Below are 22,231 nucleotides of genomic sequence, written 5' to 3' on the forward strand. Positions count from 1 at the left end.
AAATCGGGAGTCTCCCGCCTAAATCGGGAGTGTTGGCATGTATGGAAAGGTGTCCCGCTGGGAGGACAATGTGTGCAGAGCAATTGCTGCTCAGCACGGTCATTGTCCTGGCAGCAGGACACCTTACCCTTTCCGAATGAGAGAGGTATCCCACTGCTAGGACAATGTCTCAAGGAGCTCTGGGCAGCAGAGGGACTCTTACGTTGCTCTGTGTCAACAGAGCATTTCAATGTGAGCCATTAGGCACCGATGGGAGGGAAGAGGGATTATTTGCAGGGACATTTGTCCCTTTAGAAATGTGCATGGGAGGGAGTGATCAGCAGTGAGAAGGGTGCATAATGCTGAGGATTTATGAAATAATGGCTATGGCTTTACCCAAAGGGGATTTGTTAGGCTAACATTAATCGGCATGATGCTATTGTGACTTTGCATGCAGGATGGGTAGAATAAAATTAAAGCCGACCTCTTATTGCTCAACATATTTCTATCATGATGTATATAGTGTAAAGTTAATTATAAAAGGGTAGTTTATTATGTAATGTGCTTTGCTTCCAAGGCCATGCTATAAATAAAGTATTATTTAAGCACATGAAATGCAAAGGGAAACCTTAATACATATCTATATAAACTAAACCTGTGAAGATGTGCTCAGATGCTTAAATTGTCCACATCCCGGTTTCACCGTTTAACCAAAGTGTGTGATACTTGGGCAGATCATTTAATCACACTGTGTCTTATCTGCAGCCCTTTAAGTGATTCACTTCAGAGCTTATGTTAATATATCATGCTTTTATTTTTTTTAATAAGCCTATAGAGTTGCTCCATTAATAACAATAGTGCAATTTATGTATTTTGAACCACAAAGTTATTTACCACTTGGCGTACTTATGGCAACTTATTCTAAAGTCACTTCCATGGTGCCTCCAAGTATCAAAGACTGATGATGCTCCTTGTGATGTCCTTTTCTATGAAGTCACTTCTGTTGGTGCAATCCAAATGCAAATGAGGAGGTTGTATGTATTTTGCCCCCTAGCGCCTGGACAGAGCTCTAATAGATGACTTTTCTGCATCTCTAATGATTATAGAGTTTTATTTTTGTTGTTGTGTTAAAATGCCATCTGCCACTAATGTTACCAAAAAAGTAGATTGGGGCAGAGGTGGGCGGTGGGGCACAAATGAGACCATATGGAATGGGCGTACTGCATTTGGTGGGAAAGTAGTTGTCAGTCTAGAAAAACTAGACACCCCTCGAACGGAAGATAATGCATGATAATTGGTTGGCCGAAGACCAACCGCCTAATTTAAAGTGTTAAGAATATATGCTCATTAGTCATTACGTAGCTATTAGCTCAACTAGAGTGCGGCCATTTTAAGATGACCAGAATCGCCATTTAGTTTTCTCTCTCTGCTCTCTCTAACGTTGCCACTTTGCCTCATGTAAAACTGCTTTGCTGTAGATATTATTTCGCTTCAATGGTCCAAGGTTACTAAAGACATGTTGAAACATTACGCTGGAGAGCCAGACAGAAATGCCCGGTTCCCTCCCTCACATATCCTTGAAGGCAAGGAGCAAGGCATTTTAATCGGTACACGGATGCCAGTGAGTCTCCTTAAAAGAATAGAAATGTACAAAACTAATATTAAAAGGTTTGAATTATGCTCTTCTTACTGCCCCCCCTTTCTGAGTACTGTGAGGCCCCAGGGAGCAAGCTGACCTCTAGAGCGTGAATCGAAACCAGGAGATAGTGAGGCCTGGAATGTGCCAGTCCGCTAGGCGCAGCTTGCCCATGAAAACAGAAGCGCTGTGTTCTCTCAAATAAAGAATGGTCTCTGTAAATTCAAGATTGCAAACTGTTACTAAATATGGTGGTCTAAGGTGTCATATTCATCACCATGGTCAATCATCGCCTCCAATTCAAAGGGAATGAATTAGGGGCGGCATCGAATGTGTCATTACTGATTATAAGATGCTCATTTTGTATATATGTAACTGATGTACAATTTTTGCTCTCTTACGTCCCCCGAGGTCTGTTAGACACACGTAGCGGGGCGTGGGACCATTTGGCCAACTGAGACTATTTGTTTTGCAATAAACCCTACATTTTGGGAATACAACCTCGTGTCTGGTGTATCAGTTCGTGTGTGGTGATTGTGCCTTGTTTCCACATCCGTGGGTCCCTCAGGGGCCCCTCCAAGATGGCGCCCGAATAGCGACCCTCCCCCACTTGTTCCATCGTGTACGTTGCAAAAGAAGGAAGGCGGTAAGAACGGCGAGGACGGAGCGATCGAGCCGGGATCAAGAGGTGTTCAGGGCGCCCTGCGTAAGTGATGAGATTCCTTGCTGCAGATCTGCACACAGCTGATCCCTGATCGACGTCCCCGGCCAGCGAACAAGGATGCGAGGGTCCTGAAACGAGGCCGAGCCAAGATACGCAGACACAACATCATTTTTTGCGTCAGTATACGGACGAATTGTGTCTTGAAAAGACAAATTGACTAATCAGGTGAGTCGTACCCCGATTCGTAAGTGATCCTGATATTGGTTGAGAGTTGATTTTGCAAAATCAAACACCCAGAGTAAGTTTGATTAGCCAAGGGTAAGGTTAAAACATGCCTGGGGTATTGTCCACCTTAGTGGGGTTTTTCCGCTGCGGCGAATAATCTGTGGAAACTGGCTAGGTCGCGCCTCCGGGGGGAACGCCGGCTTATGATATGTATGTGAAGTATGGTGTGGGAGCAATAATGTTTTGTGTAATTTGGGCTAAGCAAACCAGAAAGCAGGAAGATCTTCAGTGGCCGAGTAATGGTGTCAGGCTCAGGTTCAAACTCCCCCTTCTCCTCACCTGAGTCTTCCGAAGAGCTCTCCTTAAATGTAGCTTCAGACTTCTTTGGGTTCTTCTTCTTCTTCTTGGGATTGTCTTCCTTAAGCTTCCCACCTCTTCTGTCGTGTATGTAAGGTCTGGCCCCTCCAGAGGCCACCGTGACAGAGTTGAGAACCTGCCCCCGGGGGCCCCTCAGGGGGCCAGCCTCGCCCCAGGGAAAAAGCCGAAAGGCAGAAAAAACCCTGGATAAGGTAATATTCGGATGGATGGATGGTAGTTCCAAAGACCAATAGTCCAGCGAGTGTAACAGTCCAATTAGTGAGAAGGCTGATAATTTGCCATCCGGGAATGGCAGAAAGGATGGATAAACCTAAGAAACAAATACTTAAGTGGACAGAAAATAAAGGCAGTAGAGGTGAGACGGCTAGCGCCGTGAAGGTATAGTGATAAGAAAGGAAGCAAGAGCTGCAACGCAGAGGAAGAAAGGAAGCTACAGAAGGGAAAAAACGGCGAGCGCCGTGAAAGTAAATACAAAAGTGAAGGCAAGAAAAAACGGTAGCAAGGAAACACGGCAAAACGCCGTGTGAAAGGGACGATTAGCAACACAAGAATAACGTAGGACTGAAAATGCACAGGCACAGGGAAAAAGAAAAAGGAAAAAGCGCAAGAAAGATTACTAGCAAAGTCACAAGAGTACGAGTGAAGTAACGGGAGGGTACACAGATACAACGCACTGGAGGAGGGGGCAGAGCCGGAAGTTATAGGGCAAGCCACCATGCTGGATGAGGACTAGAGCGTGACTCTGAACAGGTTAATGCCTCCAGTAGTCCCAAAGCCTCCACCCGCCGATCCTGACAAATGATAGTTTTGAGATGGATCGGATAGATAACCTGGAAAAGGTTTTGATAAGTAAGAAAGCACGCCCTGCAGCACTTGATATGCTTAGGGACTGGCGGAGGGAAGCAATGCTCCGATTTAGAAGTAGAGAGAAACATGCGCACAGGCATAAGTCAAAAGTGGAGAAAGCTGAGAAAAAGGAGGAGGAGGAGTGGAGTAATAGTTTGAGGAAGGCAAATAGACGCGACCAATTGAATATTGAAAAAATATATCCACAAAGAGAGCTACACTCATCAGACAAATTAATAAACACAATATTAACTGAAACAAAACAAGGCCCGAGGGGAGAGACTAAAATGACTACGTCAGTAGCTGCCGCTCAACCCCCTCCCGTTGCTCAGTCCTCCGAACCCCAGCACAGCCACAGGCGGCATCAGTAACTGCACTGCCCACTAGTCAACCAGCCCCGAGTGTTTTGCAATTACCACAGCCCCAACAGACATCTTCCACTCTCACTGCCCCTCCGCGCCTCCCGGTCAAGAGGGTGCCTCTGTCCCGACCGCCCCCCCATGAGAGAATTTGAACAAAGTGAATGTATGAGAGTGACCCGCAGCGCGATCAGCAAGGAGAGAAAGCGTGAGCTGCAAGAACAGGCAGAAATGTATATAGACGAGAATGATGGGGCATCCACGCTATCGTCACTGTATGACTTCAGAAGGAGCAATGAAAGACAGGTATTGTTGGAATGCATGGGGGAATATTTGTCGGCAAAATGGAAAAAGTTGCTTGGGAAGTTACCACTGCAACGATTGTTGGATTTGAATACATTAGCCCATTGTAGAGGGAGAGATGAAGAAATAAAAGAACATGTGAGCAGACTGTTTGAACTTAAGAATGAACTTGATGAGGAACATTCCGAAGTACTTGCTACACCAGGGTATAGGAGGAAGGATATTGAGAGAGGTAGGAAGAAAGCGGCGGGACCTTATATGCAGAAATCTTCGCTGCCAACAGGTCAGGTTAGTGGTGTATTAAAAGTATGCACACGTGAAGCCTTAAAGTGGATTTCAGATCCTAGTATTCCCGCAATGGAAATACATGGAATATTTGATGAATATTCTTTACCGATGAAAAGGAAAGCACTGCAGATGATGGTTGAATATCTGATAAACAGAGATATAAGCGAGGAGAAAGCCAGCCCCCCCGAGACAATGGCAGTATATAAAAGAGCAATGGAACGAGGGACGGGCGAAACAGCCTTATCCCTCGATCTGGGGATATGGTTGCATATGAGAGAAGGGTGAGGAACAATGAGTGTGGCATTCCCCATGAGAGAAGTGCCCCCTATCTTTGTACCAAAGGTAGAGACTCCCGTGGTAGGCACTATGCCAGCTCAGGTAACTCCAGCACATTACACAGCCCAATATGTGCACATCCCCTTCTCTAGACAGGAAGTGGATAATATAAAACAAATGATCCCTGACATACGAAAAAATCCATTGAGTTTCTATAAAGAAGTAGAGTCTTTATTGCAATCCTCAGTGTTCACTATGAGTGATATAGATCTAATATTCCCCGTAATTCTGCCAGCGGGTATATGGAAACGAATAAGGAAGGTAGATGTTGAGACAGCCTATGGCGCCACTTGGGCAAATTTAATACAGGAGGATAAAGATAAAGAAGTGGGTGCAAAGCCAGGGCCGAATATGATAGCATTGCCGGCACAAATAGTACAAAAATTAAAAGAATGTGTCCCAGAGAAAATAATTCAATGGGATAAAATGACTGCGTGTGTTCAAGGTAAGGACCAGCTGGCTACAGATTATTTTAACAGATTTGAAGAAATATTTACAGATTTCAGTGGGCAGGATGTAAGCACGGAAGCGGGAAAAAGGTTATTTGTTTAAGGATTAATACTCCCGATTCAAAATTTAATAATGACATCAGAAAGTGCATGGCAAGCAAAAACGCTAGGAGAAGTATTACACATGGCCCAATATTACGAGAATCGAGTAAATACCGAAAAAGAAAGAGAAGCGAAGGATAGAACAAATTTGAAAACTAGGGTGTTACTCCAGCAAGTATCGGGACACAATAGGGGAAGGGTAAATGCACAGGGCAGGAATAATTTAAACATGCATGGAGGGCCTTTGGGATTAAATCAATGTGCATATTGCAGAGAGGAAGGACACTGGCGAGCGCAATGTCCACATCTGCAAAATAGAGGCGGGTATGGTCAGAGAAGGCCTCACAGAGGGCACCCAGGAACAAATGGCCACAACAGAAACCATATGCAGCAGCACCAGAATAATCAAGGGAATGGGGTACAGAATCAAGGCCAGGCTCCGATTCAAACTACTTTTACCCAGAGTCAAAATCAGCAGGGTATACAAAATGGAAATAGAGGAAGAGGTGGGAACATTTTTGATACTCAATCGGGTGCATATTACAATAATAGCAGTGACTACACTTCGGATGATGTGTTGTTACCGCAATAGGACAGCCCACGACAGGGGTCGGAACCAGTGTCTATTCCCGTGAATCAGAAAGGACCCTACGTAGAGATGAAAGTCGGGAATGAAGAGCATAGATTCCTCGTAGATACCGGGGCACAGAAGTGCTCGATAGACCAACACTTGGTTCCAGATATACCTCTGTCAGGGCGGGAAAATATCTGAGTAGAGTTCGCAGGTACCCCAGTAATAAATCCCAAGTCCAAATCAGTAGCAGTGACAATAGGGCCTTTTACTGAACATTGTCCATTTCTTTTAACAGAGAATTGTGGGGAAAATCTCCTGGGATTGAATTTATTGAAAAAACTAAGCGCAGTTATCCACTGTACACCAGATGGGGTATTCTTGACGATTTCTCCTCAGAATATGCCAACATCTGAATTTGTGTCTAAACCTTTAACAGGGGAATTGAGTAAGGTGCCAACTTGTATTTGGGCAGTGAATGACAATGATGTGGGATGCTTGAAGATGGAGCCAGTGAAAATTGTTTTAAAAGAAGGAGTAACGTTACCGCGCATCCCGCAGTATAAAATTTCAACAGAAGGAGAGAAAGGATTGAAAAGTATTGTTTCTGATTTGGTGAAATTGGGAGTGATTGAAGAGATTACAGGCAGCACATGCAACAGCCCCATTCTTCCAGTGTATAAGAAAGGGGGTAATGAGGTACCGTACCGTTTCATAATTGATTTGCGTGCATTAAACAAAGTAGTAGATCCCCAATTCCCGTTAGTTCCAGATGTTACCACAATTTTGACAATGATTCCTGCTTCAGCAGAATACTTTAGTGTTATTGGGCCTCATTACGACCCTGGCGGTAAGTTACCGCCAGGGCCGTCACTTTACCGCCATGGCGTAAACTACGTTTACGCCATGGCGGTAAGGGGATTTACCGCCCCATTCCGACTTTGGCGGGGCGGTAAATCCCCAATCCCCATTTACCCTTCCCCATTCCCATTTTTGCCCCATAGGGCATAATGGGAGTGGGGAAGGCGTTAATTACGCCACCGTAAATTACGGTGGCGTAATTAACGCCAAGGTCCCTTTCCGCCATGGTTTTTTACACCCGCTAAAAGCAGGTGTAAAATCCGCCATGGCGGAAAGGGAACTCGGAATTGGCGGTAAGGGGTTGGCGCAGCTAACGCTGGCGTTAACCCCTTACCGCCAGGGTCGTAATGAGGCCCATTGATTTGAAGAATGCTTTCTTCAGCATTCCAGTATACAAGGAAAGCAGATATTTGTTCGCCTTCACGTTAGGAGGGCGATCATTCACATTCACACGCATTCCACCAGGCTACACTGAAAGTCCGAGTATATACAGTAGAGCATTAAAAGAACAGATAGACATGTTAGAACTTCCGACAGGTTTTGTATTGCTCCAATATATTGACAACCTATTAATTGCTGCTGACATAGAAGAGATTTGTAAAAAAGGTACTGTCTTGTTATTGACTCATCTAGCTGCGCATGGCCATAAAGCAAGCTTAAAGAAATTTCAGTATTGTCAGAAGGAGGTAGCTTATTTGGGTTACCTACTCTCAAAAGAAGGGAGAAGACTAACGCCGGAGAGAATAGAGAGCATTTCTGCTATGCCTATTCCAAAGACACAGAAAGGAGTTAGAGCTATAATTGGCATGGCTTCTTATTGTTGTCAGTGGATTATGAATTTTGCATTAATTGTGAAGCCAATGGTGGATTTGACAAAGAAGGATGTAGTGATGCCGTTGCAGTGGAATGAAGAATGTCAGAAAGCATTTGATTGGCTTAAAACTGGGCTGTGTTCTGCTCCAGTTTGGGGCACACCAAATTATTAAAAGGTTTTTAGGTTATTTGTGCATGAGAATGAAGGCTGCGCGTTATCTGTTTTAACGCAGGAACAAGGTGGAAGAAATAGGCCGTGCAGTTATTTTTCTTCTGTGCTGGACCCTGTAGCGTGCGCGCTACCACAATGTTTGCGAGCTGTTGCAGTGGCTGCTGCGTCAGTGAAACAAACAGAAGGGATGGTGTTGGGGCACACTTTAATTTTGATGGTGCCACATGCCATAGACGTTCTACTCAATAGAACGCAGACGCAACACCTCACCTCTGCTAGATTAACTAGATATCAAATAGTGTTGTTCGCACCCCACATTCAAATTATGAGGTGTAGCGCTTTGAATCCAGCAGAATTGATGCCAATGCCCGAGGAAGACATTGGTGGAAATAAATCACCCCCCCATGATTGTTTAATGGTTACTGAGGAAAATACAAAAGGAAGAATTGATTTAAGTGATACTCCACTAAAAGAACCAGATGGAGAACTGTTTTGTGACGGTTCCTGCTTTAAATTACCTGACGGCACATCAAATGCCGCATATGCCATCACCACGTTAAAAAGCATTGTAGAGAGTAAAAGAATTCCCTACAACTCCGACCAAGCTGCGGAAATACTTACCTTAACGAAAGCCTGTGAGATTTCTGAAAATCTAAGCATGAACATATACACTGACAGCCAATACGCCTTTGGCGTGGTTCATAATTTTGGCCGACTGTGGGCCGAGAGAGGTTTTCTAACATCACATTGGGCTAGAATCCAACATGGTCCTTTGATTGTACGATTGCTGTCTGCACTTACGTGTCCAAAGCACTTGGCGATAGTAAAGTGTGAAGCACATAAAAAGGTGACATGCAAGGTGGGATAGGGAAACGCATTTGCAGACAGAATTGCGAAACAAACTGCCACTGATTTGAACACGAAAATGTTAACAGTACAATCGGAAGAAGTACCCTGGATGATAGAGAATGGAATTGTCACTGTCAAAGAGATGCAGGCGGAAGCCACTGTCGATGAAATACAAGGGTGGGCTGAGGGCTCTGCAGAATTGGATCTGGAGGGTTGTTGGGTGGACAAGAAGAGCAGGAATTGGATGTTGCCAAATGCCTATGTAAATGCAATGGTTACAATGGCTCACAGTCCCACACATATTTGTGCAAAGAAAATAATTCAACATCTAGCCACAGTCTGGGAAAATCCACTCATAAAAAAGAATTCCGAGAGGTTGGTACAGCATTGTATCACATGTCTACAACACAATGTAGGGAAGGGAACGGTGACTCCAACAGGCAGTTTTGGCCCTCCCTCTATGCCATTTGAGGTGATCCATTTTGATTTCATAGAAATGGAGAGATGCCAAAACTTGAAGTATGTTCTGGTGGTCATATGTGCGTTCAGCAAGTGGGTGGAAGCATATCCATTGAAAGACTACACTCCATGAGCACGGCGAAAGTAATGCTGAAAGAGTATTTCTGTCGCTTTGGTCTGCCCTGTGTCATATGGTCGGACAATGGTTCGCATTTTGTAGGTGCAGTAATACTGCAAATTTACACAGGTTTACAGATTGATAAGCGATTCCATTGTTCGAGACATCCAATGTCGGCCGGTTTTATTGAACGCCACAACGGAATCTTGAAGTCCAAGATTAGCAAGATCTGTGCAGGAAGCAAGCTAAGTTGGATAGATGCATTGCAATAGCGTTACTGTGTATGCAAACATCTGTGCAGGCGAGAACTGGGCTCTCCCCATACGAAATGATCATGGGGAGACCGGCAAATGTTTGGTGTGCACCTCAGCCGAAAAGGCTGAGGGAAGTGGAATATCCTATACTCAGCATTTATTGTGAGCTGTTAATACAAAAACTGCATTTGATTCATCAGCAGGTGCAGGAGGCGCTGCCTATCAGATACACTGGCCCAGGACATGCATTGGAGCCAGGAAACTGGGTGCTAGTGAAACATTTGGAACGGAAAACATCGTTAGCACCCAGGTGGCGTGGGCCCTACCAGATTCTCCTGACTACGCAGACGGCAATACGGGTGGATGGGCGAAAGGCGTGGATACATGCCACGCACGCCAAGAAAGTCCCACCACCACTTGACACTTTGACTGATAGGGAGAATGACCAGAAAGAGACAGCGGTTCCAGAAACGAAAAATACAATTGCCAGTTCTTTGCCACAGAAATTGTCTGATCCTGAAACAAAGCCTGATGAGATTGCCATGAAGGAGGAAGGGCAAACAGTGTCCCAACGTTGTCCAGCAGATTCTGCATCACTGCTGGCCGACATCAAGCGCATACCTCTGTGGCGCCCACCATCTTCCGTTGTGCCACAGCCTGCATCGTCGCCTGGGCACCCATCATCATCTGCCATTGTGCCCCAGACTGACTCCAAGCTTGAGACCGGAAGTGCACCCGCACTATTTGTCGATCTCACGATACCGGGAGCAAATCGGTATAATCTGCGGAGCAGAAAAAAGGAGTGATCGCATCTTCATCTTTTTGTGGTTTTATCGCCTCTGTTTCCTATTCTCGGATGAAGTAGGAACCAGAGGCCTAGAGGAGAGTGGCGTGAGGGTTGTGCAAGCCAGACAGCTCAACAAACGCAACTCCTAGGTGCTAAATCCATGTGTCCAGAACCCGAGCGGACAAGCGGGGCGCACATGGTACAAAGGCAACTGCTCTGAAACTCTAGAGCAATGTGCAAATGCACGGAGATCTTGCCAAGCGACTAAGCAATCCAGACTGATAAGAACTGGCATGGAAAGACTGTAGACATTTATCAAACTCTCTAACATTCCTAGAAGCGCATCGACAGGAGATATCCACGATGAGCACGGCGGAAGAAGAAGGACGAGAGAAGATGCCGGAACCAGCAAACGTCCCCTCCTGCACCAATGCTGATAATGAGTTAAACGCAGTACATAGAAAGGTGAAAAAAGAACATGGTCGAAAGAATTGTATGCTGGGTCTAACAATAATAATGTATATAATGAGTATACTAGCCCCGATATTGACCGTATCAGTATTGTGGTACCTGAAGGAAATGCACCCTCTAGAGGTACTCTTGCCTATTGTGAACATTTCCACGACAGAAAGCCCAGTTCATGTGATTTCCTATACCTTGTCCCCAATGGAAGAGAGACAAATGGAAGGGTATGGGAACAACACGTTACTATTGATAATGAACATGACACACTCAATACTAAGAAAAAACAACTGTTGGGTTTGTGCCCACTTGCCCCGGCATGGTGGTAAGGGAATAGGATGGTATGTACAGCCCCTGCCATTGACTTCTGGATGCTATGCCTCTCTGAGTGCCTTATATTATGGGAAATGGAACGGAAGTGAAACTGGTCAACTAGACAAAACAAACATGAATGAATTCGAGGAAGTGATTATGAAACCGGTGGGTTGCTCCATATTCCATAAAACACGATTAATTACACCAGCAATAATGCCACAGGATAGATTGTCTGTGCCCTATAAATCATCCGTGATCACGTTTCATATGAACCCAGAAGGAAACAAGGATGTGACGCCCCCTTCCTATACAGTAAATTATAATCCACGTTCTGTCCCTTTTTGTTTACAGAAAAAGGGCTCTTTTCAGATGGGGACATTCACTAGATGCAAAAATATAGCATTCCTTGATAAAGAAGTGGAACCAATATATGTGGGAGATCCTGTGTACTTTATATGTGGGGAAAAAGCATATCCTTGGTTACCTAGAAACTGGGGAGGTACTTGTTATTTAGGTTTTCTATTTCCTGGGGTGTGTCTTTCAAAAACAGTAGATATAGCCAAATTGACCAGGTCACGACCTCACCGGAATATTGAGGATGGGTTGATTGTAGAAGATATAGCAAAACCATTTATACCATTTTGGGGCCAAGCAATAAACTCTTATAATATAAGACGACTGTCCAGACTATTAGAAGAAACAATAAATGGAACAACCGACATATTATATAACATGACACTTGAGGAAAAAGGAATTAGATTGATCTCACTACAGAATAGAATGGCCCTTGATATAATCTCAGTTGATTGCGGTGGTGTTTGCAGAATTGTGGGATCAGAGTGTTGTGTGTTTGTAAGTGACTCCTCCCCCACGATTTTCGAAGCAATAAGAAAATTGCATGTATTAAGCTCTGATCTTTACCCCCCTGAAGGAGGCTGGGAATTGAACATAAACTCCTGGTTCTGGGAAGTGTTGCGGTCCTGCGGATGGAAGCTATTTGCAATTTTAGTAGCAATTCTGGGAATATTCTTGACATGTTGTTGTTGCATACATTGTCTCCCCATAGTATGCACTGAAATTAGTGAGGAATGTGTACAAATGGTAGAACGAAAAAACATTATTAGACCAAACACTCACAATAGTAATGAATCCGAAACCATTAAAGAATTCATGGCAATCGATATTGATAATAACAAGGAGGAGACAATGAGTGAATGTGAGTCAGAGTTCGAATCAGATTCCGAGTCTAATCTAAACACTTGGTCAGAAGAAGATGCTATGTATGGATGAGGCGTTTGGGCATACGGCCAAGAAAGGGATTGTCAGTCTAGAAAAACTAGACACCCCTCGAACGGAAGGTAATGCATGATAATTGGTTGGCCGAAGACCAACCGCCTCATTTAAAGTGTTAAGAACATATGCTCATTAGTCATTACGTAGATATTAGCTCAACTAGAGGGCGGGCATTTTAAGATGATCAGAATCACCATTTTGTTTTCTCTCTCTGCTCTCTCTAACGTTGCCACTTTGCCTCATGTAAACTGCTTTGCTGTAGATATTATTTCGCTTCAATGGTCCAATGTTACTAAAGACATGTTGAAACATTACGCTGGAGAGCCAGACAGAAATGCCTGGTTCCCTACCTCACATATCCTTGAAGGCAAGGAGCAAGGCATTTTAATCAGTGTATGGATGCCAGCGAGTCTCCTTAAAAGAATAGCAATGTACAAAACTAATATTAAAAGGTTTGAATTATGCTCTTCTTACGGCCCCCCTTTCTGAGCACTGTGAGGCCCCAGGGAGCAAGCTGACCTCTAGGGCGTGAATCGAAACCAGGAGATAGGGGGTCATTCCGAGTAGGGCGGTAAGGGTTAACGGTCACGGTAACGAGACCGGTGCCGTTAAACCCTTACCGCCCTATTCCGAGTTCCCTTTGCGGGTTGGTACTTAACGCCTGCTTTTTGCAGGCATTAAAAAAACCAACCCGCAAAGGGACCTAGGAGCTAATTACGGCACCGTAATTTACGGTGCCGTAATTAGCGCCTTCCCCATTCCCATTGAGCCCTATGGGGCAAAAATGGGAATGGGGAAGGGCCCATGGTGAATGGGGAATTACCGCCCCCGCCAACCTTGGAATGGGGCGGTAATTACGATATTCACCATGGCGGAGTTGGAAAAATAACGGCGTCAACCAAGGCGCTAATAGCGCCTTGGTTAACGCCAGGGTCGGAATGAGGCCCATAGTGAGGCCTGGAATTTGGCAGTCCCCTACGCGCAGCTTGCCCATGAAAACAGAAGCGCTGTGTTCTCTGTTACACTCACCTGGCTCCCACAGGGACGTCGATCTGAACTGGACAGCTGCGGTCTCCACCAATGTGACGCGTAGTGCCGAGATGACAGACTGGACTGGCCCACCTAGCTTTGTTTGCTTGGCCCGTAGGAGTATTCTTCTGCAAATGGAGAAAGGGAATTAACCGCCTGTGGAGTTGAGTGTTAACCCCCACCCCCGCTGTTCTCCCCACTGATCACCATTAATGTCCCCTCTTATAGTCTCACCTGATGGTTTGGAAAGATGAGCTCTCCATCCTGCATTGAGCGCAGGGGCGCATAGATAACCAGTTGCTTCACTGGTTCGAAGGAATTGGTGAGTTCCAGAACAATATTGACTCTGAGATTTCCGGTGATACGCTGTAAGTATATAGTTCATAAGAGTTCAAATGTCTGACTTTCACTCTTGTCCGATTCCTTGCAGGCTGCAGCTTGACCCTAGCGAAGAGTTCCTCGTGGTAACCGGTAACATTCAGGTAAGGATTTGTATTATCCAACACAGTTCGATAAAATAATGTCAGTATGTAACCTGTTGCTTTCTCCCTTATTCAAGGTGCTTGGAGAAATTATGAAGTTTCGGGGAATAATGCCTCCGGCGGTAAAATTAGGTAAGTCTATTTTGGTGAGAAGGATTCCCCTTGTTTGTCCCTTTTTTTCACCTTGCTGTCCTTTTGTTCCCCTTAGGGGCCGGGGTACGGCGAAGATGCGGTGGAGGCTGCGCCGACCCGTTAAGAGGAATAGTACTCCCAGCGGTAAAATCAGGTAAGTCTATGGGGGGGTAACTAATATTGCCTCTGTTTATTCCCTTGGCTCACCTTGCTGTTCTTGTGTTCCCCTTAGGTGCTGGAGTGCGACGGGAACATGCAGAAGGATGCGGTTTATAGTGAAGATGCTGCGAAGGCCGGTGAGTTCAGCGCGGCGCTGCAGCGGGTGAGGCGACGCGCATAAAATAACTTCTTTCTTCCAGCTCGAAGGCGTGGTGGATCGGGAATTCAGGTAAGGATCAAAGGTATTGCTCTTGTTCTAACCTTTTCTCCTTCTTTCTCCCTTTTTCTAGGAGCTCCAGACTCGAGGCGGGCGTGGCAGAAGACTGGATGCAGACTTGCAGGCACGGTGAGCATTACGCTGCTGGATGCAGAGTAACGCGAAGCGTGTGCTGCTCTTCGGGCGTGGTTTAAATAGCCTCCAAAGTTGTCCTAGGTAAGTATTCCTCCCGACCCCACCCGAGTAAAAAAATAGTCCCTAGGTAAAGTAGTCCCTTCCAAGCCTCTTTTGGCTTGGAGCTCTTGCTGCATGGTCTGCATCAGTTAAGTTTTAATCTATGAGCCTGGCGCCTATGGCGCCAAGACTGCACCCAAATAGTCCCTAGCATGGGTTGTTGGGCTTGCTTGGAATAACTTGATGCCTGCTTCCGGGGTTGCTGGACTTGGTCTGGATCCCCGGGGGTAGGCATCATGACATTCTCTCAAATAAGGAATGGTGTCTGTAAATTCGAGATTGCAAACTGTTACTAACTATGGTGGTTTAAGGTGTCATATTCGTCACCATGGTCAATCATCGCCTCCAATTCACAGGGAATGAATTAGGGGCGGCATTGAATGTGTCATTACTGATTATAAGATGCTCATTTTGTATATATGTAACTGATGTACAATTTTCGCTCTCTTGCATCCCCCAAGGTCTGCTAGACACACGTCGCGGGGCGTGGGACCATTTGGCCAACTGGGACTATTTGTTTTGCAATAAACCCTAGATTTTGGGAATACAACCTCGTGTCTGGTGTATCAGTTCATGTGTGGTGATTGTGCCTTGTTTCCACATCCAAGGGTCCCTCAGGGGCCCCTTCATAGTGTGCAGTGAGGAAGCCTGCGGGTGCGGGGTGTTTGGAAGTGGAGGAACGGGATAAGGAGGAGTCAGTAATGGTTAAGGACTGATGCAATAAAGTTGGTTGCATCCTTCTCTCTATGTGTCCACTCCTAATTGCCAGAAAGCTACAGGGCCGTTTGGGAGGATATTAAACTGTCGATAAGAGCGGTCGGCCCTGCTCATGCCATAAACCTGGTGGCGGAGATTCAGCAAGCAAGAGTGTCATCAGGGGTGCCGACGCTGAGAACGACTCTGCCGGTGTGGCGGCCTATATCCCCGCTGTTCGCAGCAGTACAACATGAAGCAGAGCAGTCCTCACATCTGACAGAGTGAAGATCTGCGGGGCGCCTGCTGTGGAGCCGCGCTGAGAGGATGGTATCACTCCGGTGAAGAAAGGGCACACGCGTGTTACCACAACGTGGCTCAGTTATGGAGAGCTGAGCAAATATGGCGATCTGGCGAGTGCAAAACACGTGCCACCTGAAACAAATTATTTGGACACTCAGATCAAGCATTGGTTTAGGGTTGCTCGAACAGCCAAACACAGCGGCAAAAAGAGTGCAGAGGCCCAAATCTGCACACATTCATGGGACACACAAGGGACGTGTCCCAAATTCTAGGAACAGCACTCACGTGGTGGCTTCTTCATATCCAGTTGACCATAAAGCACAACTCACCATTGGAAAACTAAGTTTCCAGACACAAAATGATTGTCAAGTGTTGTGCTGCCTCAATCTTTACTGTGCACGCAGCCATCATGTCTGATGCAGAGAATCTAACGGTGCCCATCATGCTGCCTGGGGCTCTTTCCTCAAAGCTTTCCTCAAAGCTTCAGGATAACCTAGTCATGCAAATACCCACCCATATCGATCTATCTGAAACCAGCAGTCTGCGGTCCAGGTGGAAAAGATGGACAAGGGACTTTGAGGTATACATCAAGGCCATAGGGCCCCTGGAAGATGGAAAAAGCAGAGTCTACTAGCATTAGCCATCGGCCCAAATGTACGTGATATCGTGGATGAGTTTGAAGCAGAATCCACTGACACTTATACAGGGCTTAGAACAGCTCTTACAGGCTACTTCACGCCACACACAAATGTTGACTACGAACGTCACGTTTTCCACACGAAAAAAGAAAACTAAAAGAGAATCCATGGATACTTTTGTAATGCATCTCCGCATCCGGCACAAACATTGTGACTTTAACAATTATTCGAACGAAGAAGCATTGTGGTCTAAAATCATTGCGGGTTGTGAATGTGCTGCCCCAAAAACCACAGTCGCCTGAAGAAATCCTGCGCCTAGCAAGATCAGATGTGGCGTTAGCCCTTCAGGTAGAGGTCCTGAGCAACGTAACAATCTCCAATGGGGAATTGGAGATTGTCAACAAAATGGAAAACACGCCCCACACAAAGGTAATGGAGAAACCTTTTGCTACAGTTGGGGATACGAATTTCCACATGATGGTGCATGCCCAGCCATAGGACAACAATGCTAAGCATGCGGTGGAGAAAACCACTTCAAAGCTGTATGTTGCATGTAAAGCAGTCAGGTGTGGGGTGAAGGGAATGGTGGCAGAACAATACACACAATAGAAATTGCCGGTCGAGTGGCACAGCGAGTAGAGCGCTCGCTTTGACATCCGTGCAGAGCTTGCTAAGGGCCAAACTCAGCCTTTCATCCTTCCGAGGTCGATAAATTAACACCACACACTGTGGGTAATACTAAGCAGCGCTCAGATACCTGAGGGTTCGTAGTGCTATATAAATGCCAAATTATTATTATTATTATTTTTATTAGAAAAACAACCACAGACCCTCCCAGGAGGGATGAGTCAGTACTGCGAACCATCTTATCGAAGACACCAGGAGAGGATGGAAGAAAGGAAGGCACAGGAAAGTGAGCCACCAGAATGGCGATCAATCCTGCCATCTGCATCGCGATCCAAGAGGATACCCAAAAGGTATGTCAGTTACCTGGTATAACAGTCACAGAAGGGCAGTGGATGCAGTCTGTCATCGGTGGAAGAATCACAAAGTAGAGAACATTCCCATGAAGAACCAAGAAGAAAAGTTTATCTACATGCTTTAGGAAATCCAACAGCGAAAGTAAAAAGCCAGATACTACTGCTTCAAGTGAACGACATGTCAGCCGAGTTCCTATTTGACATGGGAGCTACAGTAAATGTCATTAGCAAGGAAGTCTACAGCAACCTCCCAAATGCCCCTAAACTAGGACTGGCAGAAGTGAGCATTTACCTGTATGGATATAAGATGCCGCTACCATGCGAGGGGCACTTCATGCACACTGCAAGTACAAAACACAATCGAAAAGAATACCCATGCACATATTGGAGGCCTCCACCGACAGTGGATGCATCCTAAGCTTCAAAACTGCATTAGACCTGGGACTGATACATGTACTATAGCGCCTCATGGCTCACAAATATATTGACCCATCAGCAAAAATAGAACAGCTATTGGCCATAATCTTCAAAGGGTTGGGAAAGCTCAAGAACCGACAGATCAGCCTACAAATCAACCAAGAAATACCCCCAGTGGCCCAACACTACCACAGCATTCCTGTAAATATACAGCAGCAAGTTGAAGAAGAACTTCACAAACTACTGGAACAAGATATCATCGAGCAGGCGGTGGGGCCCACCCCATGGGTGTCACTAATTGTTCCGGTGCCCAAGAAAGACTTGCAGGACATCAGAATATGTGTAGACATGCGCCGCCAAATTGAAGCCATCCTGAAAGAACGTTACCAAGCCCTGCGGATTATAGATATGATCAATTTACTGAATGGGGCCACTGTATTTTCAAAATTGGACTTAAATAAGGGTTGCCACCAGATAGAGCTAAGTGAATAGCCCAGAAACATAACACAGTTTGTCACACACCTGGGCCTTTACAGGTATAAACGCCTCAGCTTTGGGGTAATGTTAGCTACAGAAATATTTCAAGCAGAAATACACGTCATCAAGCACATTCCCAACTGCCTCAATTATAGCGACGATGCACTAGTGTTCTGAAGAGATGAAGAACAACACGCTGACATGGGTATGTATGGGTTTGGAAGCGGCCCAACATCCGCTTAATAGAGAAAAATGCTAATTCTGGAAAGACACTCTTCGATTTTTTGGGCACTTGTTTTCAGCCCAGGGCATGACCCCAAGAAGGTAGCCGCCCTCACCATTGCAGACCCTCCAACCAACGTGTAGGACCTACGATCCTTCTTGGGAATTGCTAGCTATTGCACCCGGTACATCCAAGATTTTGCATCGTGGAGCGAGTCATTGAGAGCTCTCGCAAAACAGCAAGTGCCTTTTGTGTGGTCCGATTCCTCCCAACAGGCTCTTGAATCAATTCACTGGTGCATTTCAGACTCCAAAAATATGGCATACTTTAACACTGCAAGAGAAACAGAGTTAGTGGTCAACAACAGCCCTGTGAGACTGGAGGCATACTAACACAAATAGACCCAGCTGACAGCGGTAAGTGCCACAAGGTCTCCTACGCCAGCAAAAGCCTCTCGAGAACGGAACAGGCCTACTCACAGGCCGAAAAGGAGGGCCTGGCAGTGGTATGGGCCTGCAAACACCATCATTTATTTCTTTATGGTAAACCATTCACAGTGGTCACTGACCACCAGGCTCTGGTGTTTTTATACGGTAACACTCAGGAAAGAATGCCTCCCAGAATTGCACAAGGGGGTTTGAGGCTTCAGCATTACAGTATCCGTATCATCCAACGACCAGGAAAAGATGAGAATCCTGCAGACTTCTTATCCCGACATCCCATTACATCCGCCGCCTCAAAACCATCAGTGGCTGACCAATACATACATTACATCGTCCAGGCAGCTGCACCGAAGGGAGTCGAGCTTGCACACCTTGCACAAGAGACAGAGAACAACCAAGCTATCCTGATCATATTCAGGTGCATTGAGTTGGGTCGATGGAAGCAAGCCAAAAGGGTGGGAGAAAGCGCAAGTCCAGAAGCACAAGTCTTTGAAAGCCTAGCGTCGGTCAAGGAAGAACTAGCTAAGCCAGAAGATGGACTACTACTAAAAGGGCTGAAGATTGTCATTCCTCGAACCTTGCAAAGAATGATCTTAGAACCTGCGCACGAAGGACACACTGGAATAGTGTCCACCAAGAGGATGCTAAGGCAAATGGTATGGTTCCCTCAACTGGATCTGCAAGTAGAAACATGTCTCAAGCAATGTCTCACATGTGTGGTCAAAAGCCCTCGCACCAGACCTGATCCTCTGTGCATGACAGACTTACCAGAAAAGCCGTGGCATGAGATAGCAATTGATCCCTTTGGACCCATCGAGGGAGGAGAATATATACTGGTGGCAATGGATGGATACTCTAGTCTCCCTGACCTTCAGCTGATGCACTCAACAGCCGCAAACCACACCAAACCAGCGCTGGACAGGATGTTAGCTACATATAGAATGCAGAGAGTAGTCCAATCGGACAATGGGCCCCGTTCACGGGTCAAGACTTCAAGACTTTTCCGTAGTATATGGAATTTAAGCACAGGTGAATCACACCGTTGTGGCCACAAGCTAATGGGACGATGGAATGTTTCATTAGCAACATTAAGAGCAACGTTTAGATTGCCCATTTGACAGGAAAACCAGTTGAGAAAATACTTTATCAACTATTTATTTTCCAAATTTGTCTTTTTAGTGAAATCTCGATGAGCATAGCAAGAGATGAACTGTGATATAACATTCAAAAGGGGAACAAGCTTCTTTTCCATTTTCATGACCATAATCCCCCCAAATATTAAAACAAATTAACAGACAATATTAGTAACAATTGGCCCTACGAGTTATTCTAGTGTTCCTCTATATATCTCAAACAACACTTCACGTGCTCATTTCCTCTCTGAACATTCCCATCTCCCAAAGGGGTCCCCACCTGTGTCGCATTACTGTAATTCTCAAATAAATGCACACGATCTGTGGCCTAACGAACATGTGCTCCTTGTCTTGCACAAATTCAAAGAATTGGGCCCAAATACGAGAGAATCGAGTCATGTTCCCTGTGATGTGTGCAGTTAACTTTTCCAAAGCCACTATTTCCCATATCTTAACCCACCAATATGACCGACATGGCCCCTCAGTTGTTTTCCAAAAGCGCGCAAGGTTTTGTTCAGCTGCCAGTAATAGTTGTGTTATGAGCCCTGCCCCGGGGCCGATGCTGGGAAAGTGCCATTGTCAGGAACGTCCTCCAGCAGCATTATATATATATATATATTATATCTTATATCCTCGACTGGATTTCTTGCCAATATGTTCGTATTGTAGGGCAAATCCACCACATATGTGTGAGAACCTCCAGCTGTCCACACCCGTTGGCAACAGCGATACGGATATGCGGGTAGAATTGCATGTAATCTCTGTGGGGTCATGTACGAGCGATAACATATTTTTATCACACACTCCTTGAACAATGTGCATAATGAGCTTTTTTGAGTTTGGGCCCATATTTTCTGCCAAGAATCTGTTGGGATCTCTATCCCTAATTCCCTTTCCCAGTGTGTCATATATGGAAGATTGTTTTCAACGAAGGCTCTTTCTAATAGGCGGTAGCAACTAGAGATTTTCCGAAGCTCCTGCCCTTACGCAATCTGAAGTTCAATCCCTGTAGGGAGACGTGAACCTGCCTGGATAACGCGCCCATTGGACACCCAGTGTCTGATCAAAAAGTATCTAAAACGTTCAGTTTCAAGTATGTTGAACTTTTCTTTGCATTCTATGAATGTGAGAGGATGCCCATCCTTGTATAGGGCCCTGAGTCGCAAAATCCTGAGTGATTCCCAATGTGCGAAGACCCCGCTCACCATTCCGGGGACACATTCTGGATTCTGTAACACCAGCGATAAAGGCCCAAGCCCTGTTTTAAATCCCAATTGCGAGCAAGCTTTTTTCCCCAGGTAGTGAGGGTAGCTTGGGAGGAGTCTAGCAAATGGACCCTGGCAGATTTTGGTAGCAAAGCTAAATTGGGCTCGGGACAAGCGGGAGCATCCTTGCTCTATTGTTTTGCATTTCTAACGCCTGGCCTCTAGTGCCCCTTCCAGCAATGTTGCAATCTGTGCTGCTCGGAAGGCGCGCTGTATAGATGGGACCCCCAATTCCCCCATCCCCTTCGACCTCAGGAGTACTTGGCGCGAAATGATAGGTGGTCCCTTTTTCCATATTAATTGAACCTTTGCTTTCTGTAGTTCTAGAAGGTCTCTCCCTGAGACGAGGCTTGGTAGTGCTTGCAAGACAAATAGGAGCCTCGGTAGAATTGTCATTTTAATTGCACTGACCATACCCATGAGATTTCTTACATTCCCAATGTTTCAGAGTGTTTTTGGTCCCCTTCCACAAAGTGGGGATGTTGGCTCCCCTCAGGGCTTTATATGATTTAGTAATGCAAACCCCTAGGTATGCGATTTCATTATCCACCCACCGAAAAGGAAAGGATGACTGCAGAGCCAGATGGGTCTCAGGTGGTTCTATGATTGACAGCCCCATTATTTCTGGTGGTTAATGCAGAAGCCTGATACCTGGGTGAATCTTTCTAGGAGATCAAGTAAAGGTGGGATCGAAAGAGAGGCTGCTGAAGGAAACTGATAGTATCATCGACGTATAACGCCACTTTATGCGTGTTACCCTCATATGTCGGGCCCCGTATGTGTGGATTGCTTTGTATCATTTGTGCCAGGCGCTCCAAAGCCAAAGCAAACATTGAGATATTAAGGGAGACAACGGGCATCCTTGCCTCGGGCCCCTACCCAGAGGG

The sequence above is a fragment of the Ambystoma mexicanum genome, chromosome 11, assembly GCF_040938575.1.
Source record: "Ambystoma mexicanum isolate Mex_15411 chromosome 11, UKY_AmexF1_1, whole genome shotgun sequence".
Lineage (NCBI taxonomy): Eukaryota > Metazoa > Chordata > Amphibia > Caudata > Ambystomatidae > Ambystoma > Ambystoma mexicanum.